Source organism: Corvus hawaiiensis, chromosome 11, assembly GCF_020740725.1.
Source record: "Corvus hawaiiensis isolate bCorHaw1 chromosome 11, bCorHaw1.pri.cur, whole genome shotgun sequence".
NCBI classification, from domain to species: domain Eukaryota; kingdom Metazoa; phylum Chordata; class Aves; order Passeriformes; family Corvidae; genus Corvus; species Corvus hawaiiensis.
This window is the reverse complement of record NC_063223.1, coordinates 477,179-498,096: the sequence shown is the minus strand read 5'-3', so window position 1 is coordinate 498,096 and position 20,918 is coordinate 477,179.

Here is a 20,918-nt window from a genome sequence, read left to right as displayed (position 1 = left end):
TTTCTCGCCTTTTATTACTTAGTGCTTTTTCTGTATTTCCTTCATTCTCTAAAACCAACTTTTCACTTGCCCTGTGGCTGTTAGATGCCAGTTATGGGAGCATTAATTCTTTCTCTACTGCTTGTCTGAGCTTTCACAAGGAGCTGAGAGCTCTCTCGGGTTAAACTTGACTCGCTTCATCACCTTCCTTGCTGCTGCCTATGTCCTTGGACACTTAAGGGAATAAAGTCTCAGTGCGGAGGTGTGGAGATTGTAGTTGCGAAACTGTGGGTCTTTTTGAGAGACGAGAATGCTGTTCTCAATCTTTTCAAGGATAAACTGACCACCTTGTTTTGGGGCCAAGCGGGCTGAGATCAGCACAGAGGTGCCTGTTGCAGGTACTGAGCTTTGGAGGGCTGGCAGCAGCTTCTTGGGCTGTGTTTGTGTGGTGCTGTAAGGTTTGTGTTGGGTCCCTGGAGCAGTGGGAACAGAGCCCCTGTGAGATGCACATCAGGAAATGCGGGTACAAAGGGCCTGAAATGTGACCAGCTCTGGCATAGTTTCCATAGGACAAAATATTTTTACTGGGATTTTGGACAATTTGAGGCTCTTCCTCTTATCCTTTGCCTGGTGAACATTCCCCCTTTGCAAGAGTGGGGAATCCTGAGCTCACACCATGGAAGTGCCTGATAAATATTTTTTTCTATTTTTCAATGTTTTCATCCCAGCAGGAGTCAGAGAATACGTGATTTTCCCCTCAATTTAAACCCTCAGAAAGGAGGGACAATAGGGCTTTACCCTTCCTTTAAACCTTAGGATGATGAAAATGGGGGAGTTCTGCTCAATTCGAACCCATAACATAGCATTGTCAAAGTTATCTGCTTCCATTTAAACTAGAAAATAATGGAAACTAGGGGTTCCCTGTCAAGCAATACCCCTAAGAGCATGGAAAAGGCAGGGTTTTCTTCAATTAGTACCCTTAAAATTGCAGAGGAAGGGGATTCCCCCTCAATTTAAACACAGTCATGAAGAAGGACGATTGTCCTTTTGTTTAAAGCCCTTTTCTCCTGGTAAACCTCCTTTTTTCTGGGGGCACTGGGTTAGGACTGACGAGGTGAAAGGGGAAAGTTGGACGTTTCCCCCTGAGAGCCCATGTGCTGCCCTGCCTCCTTAGGTGCTGCCCCTAAGGAGAAAATACCCATTTTGGTAGCACAGATCCCATGTTGACAGTATTGCATCTCTGCCCACATAAGACGTCAGAAAACTGGGATTTTGCAATTTGGTATTCTGAAACGGGGCTGTTTTGATTTTTTTGCAACTTGATTTTCTAGTATTTTGAAACTGAATTTTTTTGGTATTTTGGAACTTGGTCCTCTGGAACTTTGAAACTAGATACTCTGGTATTGTAAAACTGGATTGCTGTTGTATTTTGTAACTTGGTATTCCAGTATTAGATGTAATTTCCTCAGGAAAAACACTTGGATCACTGCATCACTTTCTTGTTTTAGGCTCACCAGTCAGCCGGGCTATCCAAGTCCATCCTCCCCAGCGGGGAGAGCGGGAGCACGTCCGGCCATGGAGAATTTCTGGGAGAGCCCGGGAGAAGAAAGAAGGCTCCAGCTTCACAGATCTGTGTCATAACCCATCCTGTCGGCCGCTCCTGTTTGATCCTGGTGCATTTGTCCTCTTGGGTTCAGCCTGAGCAGCGCTAATTGCTGGGAATGAAGCAGCCTTTGGTACTTCTTTTCCACGAAACCTCTCCATCCTGCCCTTCAATCCTTTTGCAAACACGGGAAAAACCCAAAATTCCGTTTCCCCCCCCCTCCCCTTCACTTTGCCTCCTCTTTTCTTGCAGGCTTTGGGCTATCCAGGCTTGCATGTGGATTAGACACCCTGTAGGCTCAGCTCCAGGTGGGATTGCAGCGGTGTTGGAAGCACCAGGGATTCTCCCAAGGTTTGGTGTGAGGAGCTGCATCTTGGGAGGGGCTGGGATTTTGTGCACTTCTGGGGTTTTTTTTTCCTGTTTGCCTTTTGGGCTGCCTCAGAGAAAAGGCTGAAAAGCGAAGAAGCTGAGGGGGGGTTCCCAAATTCCTTTCCAGCCCTTCAGAGGAGGCACAAAGCCACGTGCAGCTGAGGAGAGGGATGTGAGGAGAATGGCAATAATGGAGCCTTGGGACTCTGCACTTCATTCTTTTCACGTGTTTGGAGGTGCAGGAAATGCCAAACCCCACAGGAATTCTGTGTCTGTAACATGGGGTGCAACCTCTTGAAACCCAAGTGCTCGGAGTGGGGTTTTCCCAAGGGTAAATCCCAATGTGACATGGCAAGGCTTCAGTGAGGATTTCCAGGCTTGACTGCACAGCTTTTGGGAAAGCTCAGTAGCCAAACAAGATCAGATTTCTGTCGGATTTGGATCAAACGTGGCGTTTAAATCTGGGCCAGCTCAGCTCCCTGGATGGGAAAGTGCTTGGAGTAGCCGAGAGCTGAGCCGTTGTTGAGAATTCCAAGCGTTGTGTCCTTACGCTCCTTAATACAGCGTTTAAATAATTGATCCTGAATGGAGCCAGTATCAGAGGGATTTGTTAGAGGGGCAGGGATGTTTTTTCACGTGGCAGTGTGTCGGGATAGTCAAGACTCCTTATGTCAGAATTAATTGGTCTTCCTTCTTTTCCCTTTTGTTCTTTCTAGATTGTGGCTGAGTGGGGAGAATATTTGGGATAAAGAAACGGAATGCCCGAGGGAAGCTTCGTGTTCCCGTGGGGATGCTTTAGGCGCGTGCAGCTTCTGAGCTGCACCGAAACTTGAGGCTCCCCCAGAAGCCTTCCGAAGCTGGAAGGGCCGGGGAAGAGAATTCCAGAAGAGGTGTGGGAAGCGCTTTCTGCCAGGTCTGGACAGCACCGAGGTGGGAATGACTTCAAAGTGTTCCTTGTCCCTGTCCTGTTCCCAGCCCAGGACAAAGTTGGTGTTCCCTGAGCGGCTGCGGTTCCCTGGATGTGGCAGGAGGAGGTCTCTGCCGGGGAGTGGGAGAAATGTCCCTGCCCGCTGCCGTGTCCTTGGCGGGCAGAGAGCGCCGATCGTGGCAAGGGGGGTTTGTGAGTGTGGAATCAATCCTAGCTCCTTTTTAAGGGGGTGTTTTAATGAGTCATCAGCAGGGACCACTTTTAGCCAGCTTTAGTTAAGTTCCTTTTGCACAGGTTTCATGTGGCTTTGATGGTGAAATCAGCAAACCCTGAAGTTTGCCAAATTACCCCTGAAAAGCTTTAATGAACCAATCCTGAGGGAACCGGGGATTGGATATCTGGGATCTTATGGCCCTTTGAGGCCATGTTGGGTTTACCCCCTGATTTTGGTGCCGAGGGAAACTCCAAGTTAAGAATAATCCAAATATGAAGCACTTCTCACAAAACTCAGCTTTGCAAAGCTTTATTTGGGCTAAAAAAGAAAAGATGGGAATGCCCTTGGCAGAAAAGCAGCTGTGAGGCACAGCAGGCTTCAAATGCCTGTCAGCAGGCGCTCCAGGAGAAACGGCTGCTGGCTCTGGGCATCCTGGGCTTTCCAGGCAGGTTTTGTAGCGGATTGCAAGGCAGTTTTCCTGCCTCTGGGGGGTGGCACCTGCATCCCACTGGAAAGGGAAAATGTGGAGAGAGCGGCAAGCGGGGAGACGGTTGCTGATGTGTGTCCTTGGATTGCAGTTCCTCCCGGTGAGTCTGTGCTGCTGGAAGTTTGAAGGAGATCAGTCTTGGAGTACGTGTGGGTTCAGCCTGTGGGGCTTGGGAGCGACGCTGGACATGAAATTCCAGGGGTGTTCCCCTTGCTGGAGTGAGAAGCAGTGGAAGCACTTTGCTGTCTGCTTCTTCATCGCCTTTGCCTCGGTCCCCTGGGGCTCCAGGTAATCCCCTCTCACCTTTGCTTTTCCAAGGGTCTCTAAATGAGGGCTTGAGCTTTGGTGCAGCTCCTTTTACAGGGAAGATCTGTTCCAGGAAAGGTCTCCTGGTCCGGACCGATGGCGTTGCAGGAAGAGCAGGAAACCCCACAGTTCCTGTGGCTCCCTCATCTGATTTGCCTGCAGGCAGCAAGGATCATTCCCAAGTGTCATCCCCTGGCTCCGTGACTCGGTGAGGTTGTGTTCCCCCAAAGGCCAGGGGCCGCTTTGTGTTGCAGCTCACGAAAAGTCCAGCTCGGTGGTGCTGGGTTTGGTTTTTGTGTGCAATGAAGGCCCTAAAAAATTCCCCTCCTTCACTGGCACAGCCCTGGAGTGGGAGCAGATTCCCCTTATCCCGGAGTTATCCCGCTCCTGCCCTGGATCCCTGCGGTGCCGTGGCAGGTGAGGAGACTGAAAGCTTTCATTAGGAATTGGGCATTATGAGCACTGACATTTACTGTGCTAGAAAGTCCAAGGGACAAATTTGTGCCAATTAATGTCACGCCTTTAACTACGAGGATCAATTGGTGTTACGCTTGTACCAGAGTCTGGTGACAGAGGGGGTTTCCAAAGGAAGTCTTGGTCCATGGAGGCCTGTGCCCAAAGAAAATGCCAAGAGAACTGAGGTATGAAAAACAAAGGTCCTTTATTTATGTAAGAGCAGCAACAAAAACGAGCTACAGAACATATTTACATTGTAAGAACCTTTGTAACAACAACGATCTATAGAACGTATTTACAAGAACATATCTATCAAAACTATCTTAAACGTATTTACAGAAGACAAAAAGAAACGCTAAAACGTATGTACAGAAGGGTGCCATCTCTGCCCTGGATCTCCGTCAGTCCTGGAAGAAAAGCAAGTGACACAGTCATTGCAGTCAGGCACAGAGGGCTGTTCCATGTGCCCCAGGCTGGGACACACTGGCAGAGCGGGACTCTGCTGCCAGCGCTGAGCCTGGCTGGGGCTGGGGGTCAGGCCCCAGGCACTGGCACGGGGCTTGTGTGAGCCAAAGCAAGTGCAGGACAGGCTGGGGATGGTGCTTGTGCTGCCAGAATCCAGCCCACGGGGCACCGTGTCCCTCAGCGGGGCACCCAGCCCAGCCCCAGCCTGGCAGCAGGGCACCCACTCTGCTTGTGGGGAGCACATACCTGTCCTACCGCTGGAGTCCCTCTTCATCCCAGGACCATGTCCTCCTCCTCGTCTTTTCCATCCACATCCATGTCCTCACTGTAGTCTTCCATTTCCACCTCCATCTCTTCCTCCATCTCTTCCTTCGCATCAACCTCCATCTCTTCCTCCATCTCCTCCTTCGCATCCACCTCCATCTCTTCCTCCATCTCTTCCTTCACGTCCACCTCCATCTCTTCCTCTCCAGTCTCTCCTCCATCCACTTCCATCTCCTCCTCTGTATCAGTCTTTATATCCACCTGCATCTCTTTCTCTTCGTCTCTGGAAACCTGCAGATGTAGCAAAACCTCGGAGTGGGATCCCTGTCCCACAGCATCCCCACAGAGGCACTTAGGTGGTGTCCATTTCCATGGAATGGCACCTTACCTTCCTCGGGATGAATGTGAGCATCTGGCAGGGATGAACGGCAAAATCCAGGCACAAGAGACCTTTGGGAACTCTTGGGAGTATCGGAGCAGGGGCCAAGCAGGGTGACGGGTGTGTAGGCACAAGGGCGAATGGTTGTGTTGTCCTCTTTGCTGGATGCTGGGAGCTCCGGTGTGAATGCAGACCGTGACATCACAATTCACAGGAGTCCAGGGTCACCGTGGAGTGGACAACGGGGATCATAGAATGATGGACTCCCTGAGTGGTCTGGCTTGGAAGGGACGCTAAAGATCATCTTGTTCCAACTTGAGCAATCTTCTACCAGAGCACGTTGCTCAGAGTCCTGTTCCCACGTGGCCTTGGATGTTCGCAGGGATGGGGCATCCACATCCTCTGTGCACAGCCTGGGCCAGTGCCTCAGCACTCTCAGTGTGAAAAAGCGGCTTCCTTAGAGCCAACCGAAATCAACCTCCTGCAGTTAAAAGCCATCCCCCTTCTCCTCTTGCCACTGGCCCTATTGAACACCGTCCCCATCTTTCCTATGGGACCCTTCGAGTCCTGCATGGCCACAGCAAAGCCTCTCCAGGGCCTTCTGTTCTCCAGGCTGAACATTCTCAAGCCCACATGGACAGCAGTGACTTAGATCAGCAGAAATCAAAGCTGCAAGGTAGCAAATAGCACCAGGAACTGAGAGAGGGAAGCTTTAGACCCAGGCTTGTCTCGAAATAGACAAAATTAGTAAGAGTGCAGGGGCAGATGGTGGGACACTGGCTCTGTTCTAACTGATGAATATTTTCTTTTTTTCTTCTTCTTTTCTCTCATGCTGACCCAGGTTTTGCTGTTTGAAAGGAAGCTTGGCACAGCATCCATTGTCTTCTCCATTTGTGAAACACCGAGCAGAATCTGAGCAGGCTGATGGCGCAGAGCAAAACCTGCAAATATCTTGATAATCCTGAGCCTGGGGGATGCAGCTAAACCCAGTCCAAAGGAATTTCTGGAAAGTCGAACCTGGTTTACATTTTCTTGAGTTTGGCTGTGCCAGCTTCACCAGACATTTATAAAAAAGCAAACAAAAAACTCCAACCAAAAAAGACAAAAACCCAAACAAACAAACCCACACAAACCAATCAAACAAACAGATAAAAAGCCCCAAATCAAACCCAAAGGAATGAGGAGTTCATAGTACTTGTGAGGATATCACAGCAGGCGAACGGCTGCTTCCCACAGGATCACCATAAAAAGCCACATGGAACAGCTGCTCCGAAAGATACACACCAGGGGCAATAGAAAAAGGGATACATGGCGGCTTTGGGGGTAGCTCCACATTAAGGTGAAGGATGAGCACTCCGTGGTACAGATCCAGCATTCCCCACACTCCAGGCCGCTCTTTGCTCCTGATGAAAGACCCTTGCAGGACCGTGGCCCTTCTCAAGGCAGTGTAAATCATTGCCACAGCTCTCAGCTGAGCCACTGGCATTTCCAGAGCGAGATTCAGGCACAATCCTAGTGCCTCGGAGCATCTGTGGAAGATCCTGAACTTCTTCAGCCCCAGAAACACAAAGCAGCTCAGGCTTTCCCTGAATTGGGTCTTCAGAGGAGGTTTCCAGTATCTCTGAGATTTGTTCACCGCTCAGCACGTGTGACTTTATGTACAGTGATGCATTTGGGTTCCTTCCTCACCCCTGTGTGCCAGAGAGAAACCACCCACGTGGATGAAGGATAATGTGTACAGGGAAATTTATTCCTGGATTGTCATTTTGCTTCACTGTCACTCAGTTAAACATGGTCCTTATCTAAGAAGGACTTAGAAGAAATGTGTAGGAATTTTGGCTCTGAGAGGAGCAGAAAGCACGTTTTCTAAAGCAAATTCCCAGCTGATGCAGCTTCCCTGGCAAAAGAGTGATTCCCATTCATCTTCCTGGGAAGAATGTGAAGACCCATTCAGAGATCACAGGTTCAGCTGGCCTTTGGCTTTGTGTACCTCATTTCACAGGTCCAGTTTCATTAAAAGAGGCTCAAGTTTGCCTTGCAACACAGAAGTGCTGTAGCTATTCCCAGGAGAAAACCAAGAAATGACTGTCCCACGGTGTGGTCACTAGGTTGGTACCCGGGGTAGAAATCCCACCACAGTTGTGGCTCTGTGAGCAAAGAGAGCCAGTGCTTTTTGGGGCTGTAACAGCTGAGAGTGTGGCAGAGCAGTTTTTATATTATTTTTAGAGTCCTGAAAACATTGTTCCCAAAACAATCTTTCTCTCCCATCTTGTGTCATAAATTGTGGAACAGAGAAAATGGAAAGGAGCAGAGGTTTGTTTAAATTGGCTTTTTTGTTGTTGTTTTTTAGTCTTAAAATAGCATCAGCGTGATGCATGATACTTTAGAAATTGGATTAGTGACACCTATTTTGTCCCACCAGAGAGGTGGGATTTAAGACTTCCAACAATAGAAACACCAGATGTGCAAGAGCTCGGTTTTCCACCCCTCACAGGCCGGTATCTTGCTGTGCTATTTTAAGCAGCCTCAGCCAGGTATATTAAAATACTGCTCCAAACAACAACAGAATGAAAATGTTCCGCCAAATGGGGAAAAATAAGAAAAGCGGGCGGCAGCTGATGTTCATTTTGCAAAGTCAGATGCAAACAATGTTTGCTGGATTCCTTTCCTAGAAAAATGTAGACATTTAATAGAAATCTACCTCTGAGGCTGATAAGTTTGGTATGATTTTAGATCTGGGAGGAGCAAAACAGGTTCTAGAGAAGCTGTGATTGTCGCAGCCTTGGCAGTGTTCAAGGCCAGGTTGGATGGGGCTTGGAGCAAAGTGGTCTAGTGGAATATGTCCTGAGTGTGGTGAGAGTTGGAACAAGATGAGCTTTAAGGTCCCTTCCAACCCAACACATCCTGTGAGTCCATGAAAAGAAACTTTTGGTTTTCCTGAGGTGTTGCCTCGGCAAGGGGAGGTCACAAATACCTCAGGTAGTTTGAAATGCCCTGAGCAGAACCCAGCTGTGCTTTATCACAGGTGCTGAGGGCTTTTCACTTGCATTTTATGGGGGATTTTCACAGGGCAGTGCAAGAGCAGCTGAATGTGTTTGACAGGCAAAGAGGGCCAGTGTGGCAGCAGCTTCATTCAACAGAGCTTTTCCTTCTGTGATCCTGTATAACCTGAGGCACTCTGGGGCTCTTGAACCCGGCAGCTGGGCAAGTTAATCATGATAATAAGTGGTAAATTAACCTGCTCCACTCTCCTTAGCATGGGGGGTGATGAGCATTAGGTAGTTTGGGGAGCATTGCCAAGATGGGAGCTTGTTTTTTGCCAAGGAGAAGGGAGAAAATATTGCTTAGACTAAATAAAGCAGCTCTGCTTCGCCAGCAAGAGGAAAAGAAGCGATTAAAGATGTGAGTGCTGCGTGGAATCATTTGCATGAGGATACATCTTGTCTGCTATGCAGGATAGTTCCCAATAAACCATGCTTCGCCTGACCTTTATTTTTGGATTTCTACCACATAGTACAAGAGCCAAGATTAAAAATCCCAAAATGCTTTGTGGGCAGGGAATGAAAAGTGGGGAGGCACTTTTTTGTTTTCTTCAGCCTGCCTCTTTCTTTTGTTCCCTTCAGAGATCTCACTTCATTTCTGCTGGTTTTTGGAGCACATGTGCTTAGCTCCTCCCAGATCCCCTGGGCTTGTTTTAGCTCTGGGTGTCATGGACACTCTAAATTGTGAGGTTTTTTTCCCTCCATCTACCTCTGCTTCTTCAAGTGGTTTACCTTCCTTTACCTGTTGGAGTGATGGATTTTTCTCACCTTTTATTACTTAGTGCTTTTTCTGTATTTCCTTCATTCTCTAAAACCAACTTTTCACTTGCCCTGTGGCTGTTAGATGCCAGTTATGGGAGCATTAATTCTTTCTCTACTGCTTGTCTGAGCTTTCACAAGGAGCTGAGAGCTCTCTCGGGTTAAACTTGACTCGCTTCATCACCTTCCTTGCTGCTGCCTATGTCCTTGGACACTTAAGGGAATAAAGTCTCAGTGCGGAGGTGTGGAGATTGTAGTTGCGAAACTGTGGGTCTTTTTGAGAGACGAGAATGCTGTTCTCAATCTTTTCAAGGATAAACTGACCACCTTGTTTTGGGGCCAAGCGGGCTGAGATCAGCACAGAGGTGCCTGTTGCAGGTACTGAGCTTTGGAGGGCTGGCAGCAGCTTCTTGGGCTGTGTTTGTGTGGTGCTGTAAGGTTTGTGTTGGGTCCCTGGAGCAGTGGGAACAGAGCCCCTGTGAGATGCACATCAGGAAATGCGGGTACAAAGGGCCTGAAATGTGACCAGCTCTGGCATAGTTTCCATAGGACAAAATATTTTTACTGGGATTTTGGACAATTTGAGGCTCTTCCTCTTATCCTTTGCCTGGTGAACATTCCCCCTTTGCAAGAGTGGGGAATCCTGAGCTCACACCATGGAAGTGCCTGATAAATATTTTTTTCTATTTTTCAATGTTTTCATCCCAGCAGGAGTCAGAGAATACGTGATTTTCCCCTCAATTTAAACCCTCAGAAAGGAGGGACAATAGGGCTTTACCCTTCCTTTAAACCTTAGGATGATGAAAATGGGGGAGTTCTGCTCAATTCGAACCCATAACATAGCATTGTCAAAGTTATCTGCTTCCATTTAAACTAGAAAATAATGGAAACTAGGGATTCCCTGTCAAGCAATACCCCTAAGAGCATGGAAAAGGCAGGGTTTTCTTCAATTAGTACCCTTAAAATTGCAGAGGAAGGGGATTCCCCCTCAATTTAAACACAGTCATGAAGAAGGACGATTGTCCTTTTGTTTAAAGCCCTTTTCTCCTGGTAAACCTCCTTTTTTCTGGGGGCACTGGGTTAGGACTGACGAGGTGAAAGGGGAAAGTTGGACGTTTCCCCCTGAGAGCCCATGTGCTGCCCTGCCTCCTTAGGTGCTGCCCCTAAGGAGAAAATACCCATTTTGGTAGCACAGATCCCATGTTGACAGTATTGCATCTCTGCCCACATAAGACGTCAGAAAACTGGGATTTTGCAATTTGGTATTCTGAAACGGGGCTGTTTTGATTTTTTTGCAACTTGATTTTCTAGTATTTTGAAACTGAATTTTTTTGGTATTTTGGAACTTGGTCCTCTGGAACTTTGAAACTAGATACTCTGGTATTGTAAAACTGGATTGCTGTTGTATTTTGTAACTTGGTATTCCAGTATTAGATGTAATTTCCTCAGGAAAAACACTTGGATCACTGCATCACTTTCTTGTTTTAGGCTCACCAGTCAGCCGGGCTATCCAAGTCCATCCTCCCCAGCGGGGAGAGCGGGAGCACGTCCGGCCATGGAGAATTTCTGGGAGAGCCCGGGAGAAGAAAGAAGGCTCCAGCTTCACAGATCTGTGTCATAACCCATCCTGTCGGCCGCTCCTGTTTGATCCTGGTGCATTTGTCCTCTTGGGTTCAGCCTGAGCAGCGCTAATTGCTGGGAATGAAGCAGCCTTTGGTACTTCTTTTCCACGAAACCTCTCCATCCTGCCCTTCAATCCTTTTGCAAACACGGGAAAAACCCAAAATTCCGTTTCCCCCCCCCTCCCCTTCACTTTGCCTCCTCTTTTCTTGCAGGCTTTGGGCTATCCAGGCTTGCATGTGGATTAGACACCCTGTAGGCTCAGCTCCAGGTGGGATTGCAGCGGTGTTGGAAGCACCAGGGATTCTCCCAAGGTTTGGTGTGAGGAGCTGCATCTTGGGAGGGGCTGGGATTTTGTGCACTTCTGGGGTTTTTTTTTCCTGTTTGCCTTTTGGGCTGCCTCAGAGAAAAGGCTGAAAAGCGAAGAAGCTGAGGGGGGGTTCCCAAATTCCTTTCCAGCCCTTCAGAGGAGGCACAAAGCCACGTGCAGCTGAGGAGAGGGATGTGAGGAGAATGGCAATAATGGAGCCTTGGGACTCTGCACTTCATTCTTTTCACGTGTTTGGAGGTGCAGGAAATGCCAAACCCCACAGGAATTCTGTGTCTGTAACATGGGGTGCAACCTCTTGAAACCCAAGTGCTCGGAGTGGGGTTTTCCCAAGGGTAAATCCCAATGTGACATGGCAAGGCTTCAGTGAGGATTTCCAGGCTTGACTGCACAGCTTTTGGGAAAGCTCAGTAGCCAAACAAGATCAGATTTCTGTCGGATTTGGATCAAACGTGGCGTTTAAATCTGGGCCAGCTCAGCTTCCTGGATGGGAAAGTGCTTGGAGTAGCCGAGAGCTGAGCCGTTGTTGAGAATTCCAAGCGTTGTGTCCTTACGCTCCTTAATACAGCGTTTAAATAATTGATCCTGAATGGAGCCAGTATCAGAGGGATTTGTTAGAGGGGCAGGGATGTTTTTTCACGTGGCAGTGTGTCGGGATAGTCAAGACTCCTTATGTCAGAATTAATTGGTCTTCCTTCTTTTCCCTTTTGTTCTTTCTAGATTGTGGCTGAGTGGGGAGAATATTTGGGATAAAGAAACGGAATGCCCGAGGGAAGCTTCGTGTTCCCGTGGGGATGCTTTAGGCGCGTGCAGCTTCTGAGCTGCACCGAAACTTGAGGCTCCCCCAGAAGCCTTCCGAAGCTGGAAGGGCCGGGGAAGAGAATTCCAGAAGAGGTGTGGGAAGCGCTTTCTGCCAGGTCTGGACAGCACCGAGGTGGGAATGACTTCAAAGTGTTCCTTGTCCCTGTCCTGTTCCCAGCCCAGGACAAAGTTGGTGTTCCCTGAGCGGCTGCGGTTCCCTGGATGTGGCAGGAGGAGGTCTCTGCCGGGGAGTGGGAGAAATGTCCCTGCCCGCTGCCGTGTCCTTGGCGGGCAGAGAGCGCCGATCGTGGCAAGGGGGGTTTGTGAGTGTGGAATCAATCCTAGCTCCTTTTTAAGGGGGTGTTTTAATGAGTCATCAGCAGGGACCACTTTTAGCCAGCTTTAGTTAAGTTCCTTTTGCACAGGTTTCATGTGGCTTTGATGGTGAAATCAGCAAACCCTGAAGTTTGCCAAATTACCCCTGAAAAGCTTTAATGAACCAATCCTGAGGGAACCGGGGATTGGATATCTGGGATCTTATGGCCCTTTGAGGCCATGTTGGGTTTACCCCCTGATTTTGGTGCCGAGGGAAACTCCAAGTTAAGAATAATCCAAATATGAAGCACTTCTCACAAAACTCAGCTTTGCAAAGCTTTATTTGGGCTAAAAAAGAAAAGATGGGAATGCCCTTGGCAGAAAAGCAGCTGTGAGGCACAGCAGGCTTCAAATGCCTGTCAGCAGGCGCTCCAGGAGAAACGGCTGCTGGCTCTGGGCATCCTGGGCTTTCCAGGCAGGTTTTGTAGCGGATTGCAAGGCAGTTTTCCTGCCTCTGGGGGGTGGCACCTGCATCCCACTGGAAAGGGAAAATGTGGAGAGAGCGGCAAGCGGGGAGACGGTTGCTGATGTGTGTCCTTGGATTGCAGTTCCTCCCGGTGAGTCTGTGCTGCTGGAAGTTTGAAGGAGATCAGTCTTGGAGTACGTGTGGGTTCAGCCTGTGGGGCTTGGGAGCGACGCTGGACATGAAATTCCAGGGGTGTTCCCCTTGCTGGAGTGAGAAGCAGTGGAAGCACTTTGCTGTCTGCTTCTTCATCGCCTTTGCCTCGGTCCCCTGGGGCTCCAGGTAATCCCCTCTCACCTTTGCTTTTCCAAGGGTCTCTAAATGAGGGCTTGAGCTTTGGTGCAGCTCCTTTTACAGGGAAGATCTGTTCCAGGAAAGGTCTCCTGGTCCGGACCGATGGCGTTGCAGGAAGAGCAGGAAACCCCACAGTTCCTGTGGCTCCCTCATCTGATTTGCCTGCAGGCAGCAAGGATCATTCCCAAGTGTCATCCCCTGGCTCCGTGACTCGGTGAGGTTGTGTTCCCCCAAAGGCCAGGGGCCGCTTTGTGTTGCAGCTCACGAAAAGTCCAGCTCGGTGGTGCTGGGTTTGGTTTTTGTGTGCAATGAAGGCCCTAAAAAATTCCCCTCCTTCACTGGCACAGCCCTGGAGTGGGAGCAGATTCCCCTTATCCCGGAGTTATCCCGCTCCTGCCCTGGATCCCTGCGGTGCCGTGGCAGGTGAGGAGACTGAAAGCTTTCATTAGGAATTGGGCATTATGAGCACTGACATTTACTGTGCTAGAAAGTCCAAGGGACAAATTTGTGCCAATTAATGTCACGCCTTTAACTACGAGGATCAATTGGTGTTACGCTTGTACCAGAGTCTGGTGACAGAGGGGGTTTCCAAAGGAAGTCTTGGTCCATGGAGGCCTGTGCCCAAAGAAAATGCCAAGAGAACTGAGGTATGAAAAACAAAGGTCCTTTATTTATGTAAGAGCAGCAACAAAAACGAGCTACAGAACATATTTACATTGTAAGAACCTTTGTAACAACAACGATCTATAGAACGTATTTACAAGAACATATCTATCAAAACTATCTTAAACGTATTTACAGAAGACAAAAAGAAACGCTAAAACGTATGTACAGAAGGGTGCCATCTCTGCCCTGGATCTCCGTCAGTCCTGGAAGAAAAGCAAGTGACACAGTCATTGCAGTCAGGCACAGAGGGCTGTTCCATGTGCCCCAGGCTGGGACACACTGGCAGAGCGGGACTCTGCTGCCAGCGCTGAGCCTGGCTGGGGCTGGGGGTCAGGCCCCAGGCACTGGCACGGGGCTTGTGTGAGCCAAAGCAAGTGCAGGACAGGCTGGGGATGGTGCTTGTGCTGCCAGAATCCAGCCCACGGGGCACCGTGTCCCTCAGCGGGGCACCCAGCCCAGCCCCAGCCTGGCAGCAGGGCACCCACTCTGCTTGTGGGGAGCACATACCTGTCCTACCGCTGGAGTCCCTCTTCATCCCAGGACCATGTCCTCCTCCTCGTCTTTTCCATCCACATCCATGTCCTCACTGTAGTCTTCCATTTCCACCTCCATCTCTTCCTCCATCTCTTCCTTCGCATCAACCTCCATCTCTTCCTCCATCTCCTCCTTCGCATCCACCTCCATCTCTTCCTCCATCTCTTCCTTCACGTCCACCTCCATCTCTTCCTCTCCAGTCTCTCCTCCATCCACTTCCATCTCCTCCTCTGTATCAGTCTTTATATCCACCTGCATCTCTTTCTCTTCGTCTCTGGAAACCTGCAGATGTAGCAAAACCTCGGAGTGGGATCCCTGTCCCACAGCATCCCCACAGAGGCACTTAGGTGGTGTGCATTTCCATGGAATGGCACCTTACCTTCCTCGGGATGAATGTGAGCATCTGGCAGGGATGAACGGCAAAATCCAGGCACAAGAGACCTTTGGGAACTCTTGGGAGTATCGGAGCAGGGGCCAAGCAGGGTGACGGGTGTGTAGGCACAAGGGCGAATGGTTGTGTTGTCCTCTTTGCTGGATGCTGGGAGCTCCGGTGTGAATGCAGACCGTGACATCACAATTCACAGGAGTCCAGGGTCACCGTGGAGTGGACAACGGGGATCATAGAATGATGGACTCCCTGAGTGGTCTGGCTTGGAAGGGACGCTAAAGATCATCTTGTTCCAACTTGAGCAATCTTCTACCAGAGCACGTTGCTCAGAGTCCTGTTCCCACGTGGCCTTGGATGTTCGCAGGGATGGGGCATCCACATCCTCTGTGCACAGCCTGGGCCAGTGCCTCAGCACTCTCAGTGTGAAAAAGCGGCTTCCTTAGAGCCAACCGAAATCAACCTCCTGCAGTTAAAAGCCATCCCCCTTCTCCTCTTGCCACTGGCCCTATTGAACACCGTCCCCATCTTTCCTATGGGACCCTTCGAGTCCTGCATGGCCACAGCAAAGCCTCTCCAGGGCCTTCTGTTCTCCAGGCTGAACATTCTCAAGCCCACATGGACAGCAGTGACTTAGATCAGCAGAAATCAAAGCTGCAAGGTAGCAAATAGCACCAGGAACTGAGAGAGGGAAGCTTTAGACCCAGGCTTGTCTCGAAATAGACAAAATTAGTAAGAGTGCAGGGGCAGATGGTGGGACACTGGCTCTGTTCTAACTGATGAATATTTTCTTTTTTTCTTCTTCTTTTCTCTCATGCTGACCCAGGTTTTGCTGTTTGAAAGGAAGCTTGGCACAGCATCCATTGTCTTCTCCATTTGTGAAACACCGAGCAGAATCTGAGCAGGCTGATGGCGCAGAGCAAAACCTGCAAATATCTTGATAATCCTGAGCCTGGGGGATGCAGCTAAACCCAGTCCAAAGGAATTTCTGGAAAGTCGAACCTGGTTTACATTTTCTTGAGTTTGGCTGTGCCAGCTTCACCAGACATTTATAAAAAAGCAAACAAAAAACTCCAACCAAAAAAGACAAAAACCCAAACAAACAAACCCACACAAACCAATCAAACAAACAGATAAAAAGCCCCAAATCAAACCCAAAGGAATGAGGAGTTCATAGTAGTTGTGAGGATATCACAGCAGGCGAACGGCTGCTTCCCACAGGATCACCATAAAAAGCCACATGGAACAGCTGCTCCGAAAGATACACACCAGGGGCAATAGAAAAAGGGATACATGGCGGCTTTGGGGGTAGCTCCACATTAAGGTGAAGGATGAGCACTCCGTGGTACAGATCCAGCATTCCCCACACTCCAGGCCGCTCTTTGCTCCTGATGAAAGACCCTTGCAGGACCGTGGCCCTTCTCAAGGCAGTGTAAATCATTGCCACAGCTCTCAGCTGAGCCACTGGCATTTCCAGAGCGAGATTCAGGCACAATCCTAGTGCCTCGGAGCATCTGTGGAAGATCCTGAACTTCTTCACCCTCAGAAACACAAAGCAGCTCAGGCTTTCCCTGAATTGGGTCTTCAGAGGAGGTTTCCAGTATCTCTGAGATTTGTTCACCGCTCAGCACGTGTGACTTTATGTACAGTGATGCATTTGGGTTCCTTCCTCACCCCTGTGTGCCAGAGAGAAACCACCCACGTGGATGAAGGATAATGTGTACAGGGAAATTTATTCCTGGATTGTCATTTTGCTTCACTGTCACTCAGTTAAACATGGTCCTTATCTAAGAAGGACTTAGAAGAAATGTGTAGGAATTTTGGCTCTGAGAGGAGCAGAAAGCACGTTTTCTAAAGCAAATTCCCAGCTGATGCAGCTTCCCTGGCAAAAGAGTGATTCCCATTCATCTTCCTGGGAAGAATGTGAAGACCCATTCAGAGATCACAGGTTCAGCTGGCCTTTGGCTTTGTGTACCTCATTTCACAGGTCCAGTTTCATTAAAAGAGGCTCAAGTTTGCCTTGCAACACAGAAGTGCTGTAGCTATTCCCAGGAGAAAACCAAGAAATGACTGTCCCACGGTGTGGTCACTAGGTTGGTACCCGGGGTAGAAATCCCACCACAGTTGTGGCTCTGTGAGCAAAGAGAGCCAGTGCTTTTTGGGGCTGTAACAGCTGAGAGTGTGGCAGAGCAGTTTTTATATTATTTTTAGAGTCCTGAAAACATTGTTCCCAAAACAATCTTTCTCTCCCATCTTGTGTCATAAATTGTGGAACAGAGAAAATGGAAAGGAGCAGAGGTTTGTTTAAATTGGCTTTTTTGTTGTTGTTTTTTAGTCTTAAAATAGCATCAGCGTGATGCATGATACTTTAGAAATTGGATTAGTGACACCTATTTTGTCCCACCAGAGAGGTGGGATTTAAGACTTCCAACAATAGAAACACCAGATGTGCAAGAGCTCGGTTTTCCACCCCTCACAGGCCGGTATCTTGCTGTGCTATTTTAAGCAGCCTCAGCCAGGTATATTAAAATACTGCTCCAAACAACAACAGAATGAAAATGTTCCGCCAAATGGGGAAAAATAAGAAAAGTGGGCGGCAGCTGATGTTCATTTTGCAAAGTCAGATGCAAACAATGTTTGCTGGATTCCTTTCCTAGAAAAATGTAGACATTTAATAGAAATCTACCTCTGAGGCTGATAAGTTTGGTATGATTTTAGATCTGGGAGGAGCAAAACAGGTTCTAGAGAAGCTGTGATTGTCGCAGCCTTGGCAGTGTTCAAGGCCAGGTTGGATGGGGCTTGGAGCAAAGTGGTCTAGTGGAATATGTCCTGAGTGTGGTGAGAGTTGGAACAAGATGAGCTTTAAGGTCCCTTCCAACCCAACACATCCTGTGAGTCCATGAAAAGAAACTTTTGGTTTTCCTGAGGTGTTGCCTCGGCAAGGGGAGGTCACAAATACCTCAGGTAGTTTGAAATGCCCTGAGCAGAACCCAGCTGTGCTTTATCACAGGTGCTGAGGGCTTTTCACTTGCATTTTATGGGGGATTTTCACAGGGCAGTGCAAGAGCAGCTGAATGTGTTTGACAGGCAAAGAGGGCCAGTGTGGCAGCAGCTTCATTCAACAGAGCTTTTCCTTCTGTGATCCTGTATAACCTGAGGCACTCTGGGGCTCTTGAACCCGGCAGCTGGGCAAGTTAATCATGATAATAAGTGGTAAATTAACCTGCTCCACTCTCCTTAGCATGGGGGGTGATGAGCATTAGGTAGTTTGGGGAGCATTGCCAAGATGGGAGCTTGTTTTTTGCCAAGGAGAAGGGAGAAAATATTGCTTAGACTAAATAAAGCAGCTCTGCTTCGCCAGCAAGAGGAAAAGAAGCGATTAAAGATGTGAGTGCTGCGTGGAATCATTTGCATGAGGATACATCTTGTCTGCTATGCAGGATAGTTCCCAATAAACCATGCTTCGCCTGACCTTTATTTTTGGATTTCTACCACATAGTACAAGAGCCAAGATTAAAAATCCCAAAATGCTTTGTGGGCAGGGAATGAAAAGTGGGGAGGCACTTTTTTGTTTTCTTCAGCCTGCCTCTTTCTTTTGTTCCCTTCAGAGATCTCACTTCATTTCTGCTGGTTTTTGGAGCACATGTGCTTAGCTCCTCCCAGATCCCCTGGGCTTGTTTTAGCTCTGGGTGTCATGGACACTCTAAATTGTGAGGTTTTTTTCCCTCCATCTACCTCTGCTCCTTCAAGTGGTTTACCTTCCTTTACCTGTTGGAGTGATGGATTTTTCTCGCCTTTTATTACTTAGTGCTTTTTCTGTATTTCCTTCATTCTCTAAAACCAACTTTTCACTTGCCCTGTGGCTGTTAGATGCCAGTTATGGGAGCATTAATTCTTTCTCTACTGCTTGTCTGAGCTTTCACAAGGAGCTGAGAGCTCTCTCGGGTTAAACTTGACTCGCTTCATCACCTTCCTTGCTGCTGCCTATGTCCTTGGACACTTAAGGGAATAAAGTCTCAGTGCGGAGGTGTGGAGATTGTAGTTGCGAAACTGTGGGTCTTTTTGAGAGACGAGAATGCTGTTCTCAATCTTTTCAAGGATAAACTGACCACCTTGTTTTGGGGCCAAGCGGGCTGAGATCAGCACAGAGGTGCCTGTTGCAGGTACTGAGCTTTGGAGGGCTGGCAGCAGCTTCTTGGGCTGTGTTTGTGTGGTGCTGTAAGGTTTGTGTTGGGTCCCTGGAGCAGTGGGAACAGAGCCCCTGTGAGATGCACATCAGGAAATGCGGGTACAAAGGGCCTGAAATGTGACCAGCTCTGGCATAGTTTCCATAGGACAAAATATTTTTACTGGGATTTTGGACAATTTGAGGCTCTTCCTCTTATCCTTTGCCTGGTGAACATTCCCCCTTTGCAAGAGTGGGGAATCCTGAGCTCACACCATGGAAGTGCCTGATAAATATTTTTTTCTATTTTTCAATGTTTTCATCCCAGCAGGAGTCAGAGAATACGTGATTTTCCCCTCAATTTAAACCCTCAGAAAGGAGGGACAATAGGGCTTTACCCTTCCTTTAAACCTTAGGATGATGAAAATGGGGGAGTTCTGCTCAATTCAAACCCATAACATAGCATTGTCAAAGTTATCTGCTTCCATTTAAACTAGAAAATAATGGAAACTAGGGATTCCCTGTCAAGCAATACCCCTAAGAGCATGGAAAAGGCAGGGTTTTCTTCAATTAGTACCCTTAAAATTGCAGAGGAAGGGGATTCCCCCTCAATTTAAACACAGTCATGAAGAAGGACGATTGTCCTTTTGTTTAAAGCCCTTTTCTCCTGGTAAACCTCCTTTTTTCTGGGGGCACTGGGTTAGGACTGACGAGGTGAAAGGGGAAAGTTGAACGTTTCCCCCTGAGAGCCCATGTGCTGCCCTGCCTCCTTAGGTGCTGCCCCTAAGGAGAAAATACCCATTTTGGTAGCACAGATCCCATGTTGACAGTATTGCATCTCTGCCCACATAAGACGTCAGAAAACTGGGATTTTGCAATTTGGTATTCTGAAACGGGGCTGTTTTGATTTTTTTGCAACTTGATTTTCTAGTATTTTGAAACTGAATTTTTTTGGTATTTTGGAACTTGGTCCTCTGGAACTTTGAAACTAGATACTCTGGTATTGTAAAACTGGATTGCTGTTGTATTTTGTAACTTGGTATTCCAGTATTAGATGTAATTTCCTCAGGAAAAACACTTGGATCACTGCATCACTTTCTTGTTTTAGGCTCACCAGTCAGCCGGGCTATCCAAGTCCATCCTCCCCAGCGGGGAGAGCGGGAGCACGTCCGGCCATGGAGAATTTCTGGGAGAGCCCGGGAGAAGAAAGAAGGCTCCAGCTTCACAGATCTGTGTCATAACCCATCCTGTCGGCCGCTCCTGTTTGATCCTGGTGCATTTGTCCTCTTGGATTCAGCCTGAGCAGCGCTAATTGCTGGGAATGAAGCAGCCTTTGGTACTTCTTTTCCACGAAACCTCTCCATCCTGCCCTTCAATCCTTTTGCAAACACGGGAAAAACCCAAAATTCCGTTTTTCCCCCCCCCTCCCCTTCACTTTGCCTCCTCTTTTCTTGCAGGCTTTGGGCTATCCAGGCTTGCATGTGGATTAGACACCCTGTAGGCTCAGCTCCAGGTGGGATTGCAGCGGTGTTGGAAGCACCAGGGATTCTCCCAAGGTTTGGTGTGAGGAGCTGCATCTTGGGAGGGGCTGGGATTTTGTGCACTTCTGGGGTTTTTTTTTCCTGTTTGCCTTTTGGGCTGCCTCAGAGAAAAGGCTGAAAAGCGAAGAAGCTGAGGGGGGGTTCCCAAATTCCTTTCCAGCCCTTCAGAGGAGGCACAAAGCCACGTGCAGCTGAGGAGAGGGATGTGAGGAGAATGGCAATAATGGAGCCTTGGGACTCTGCACTTCATTCTTTTCACGTGTTTGGAGGTGCAGGAAATGCCAAACCCCACAGGAATTCTGTGTCTGTAACATGGGGTGCAACCTCTTGAAACCCAAGTGCTCGGAGTGGGGTTTTCCCAAGGGTAAATCCCAATGTGACATGGCAAGGCTTCAGTGAGGATTTCCAGGCTTGACTGCACAGCTTTTGGGAAAGCTCAGTAGCCAAACAAGATCAGATTTCTGTCGGATTTGGATCAAACGTGGCGTTTAAATCT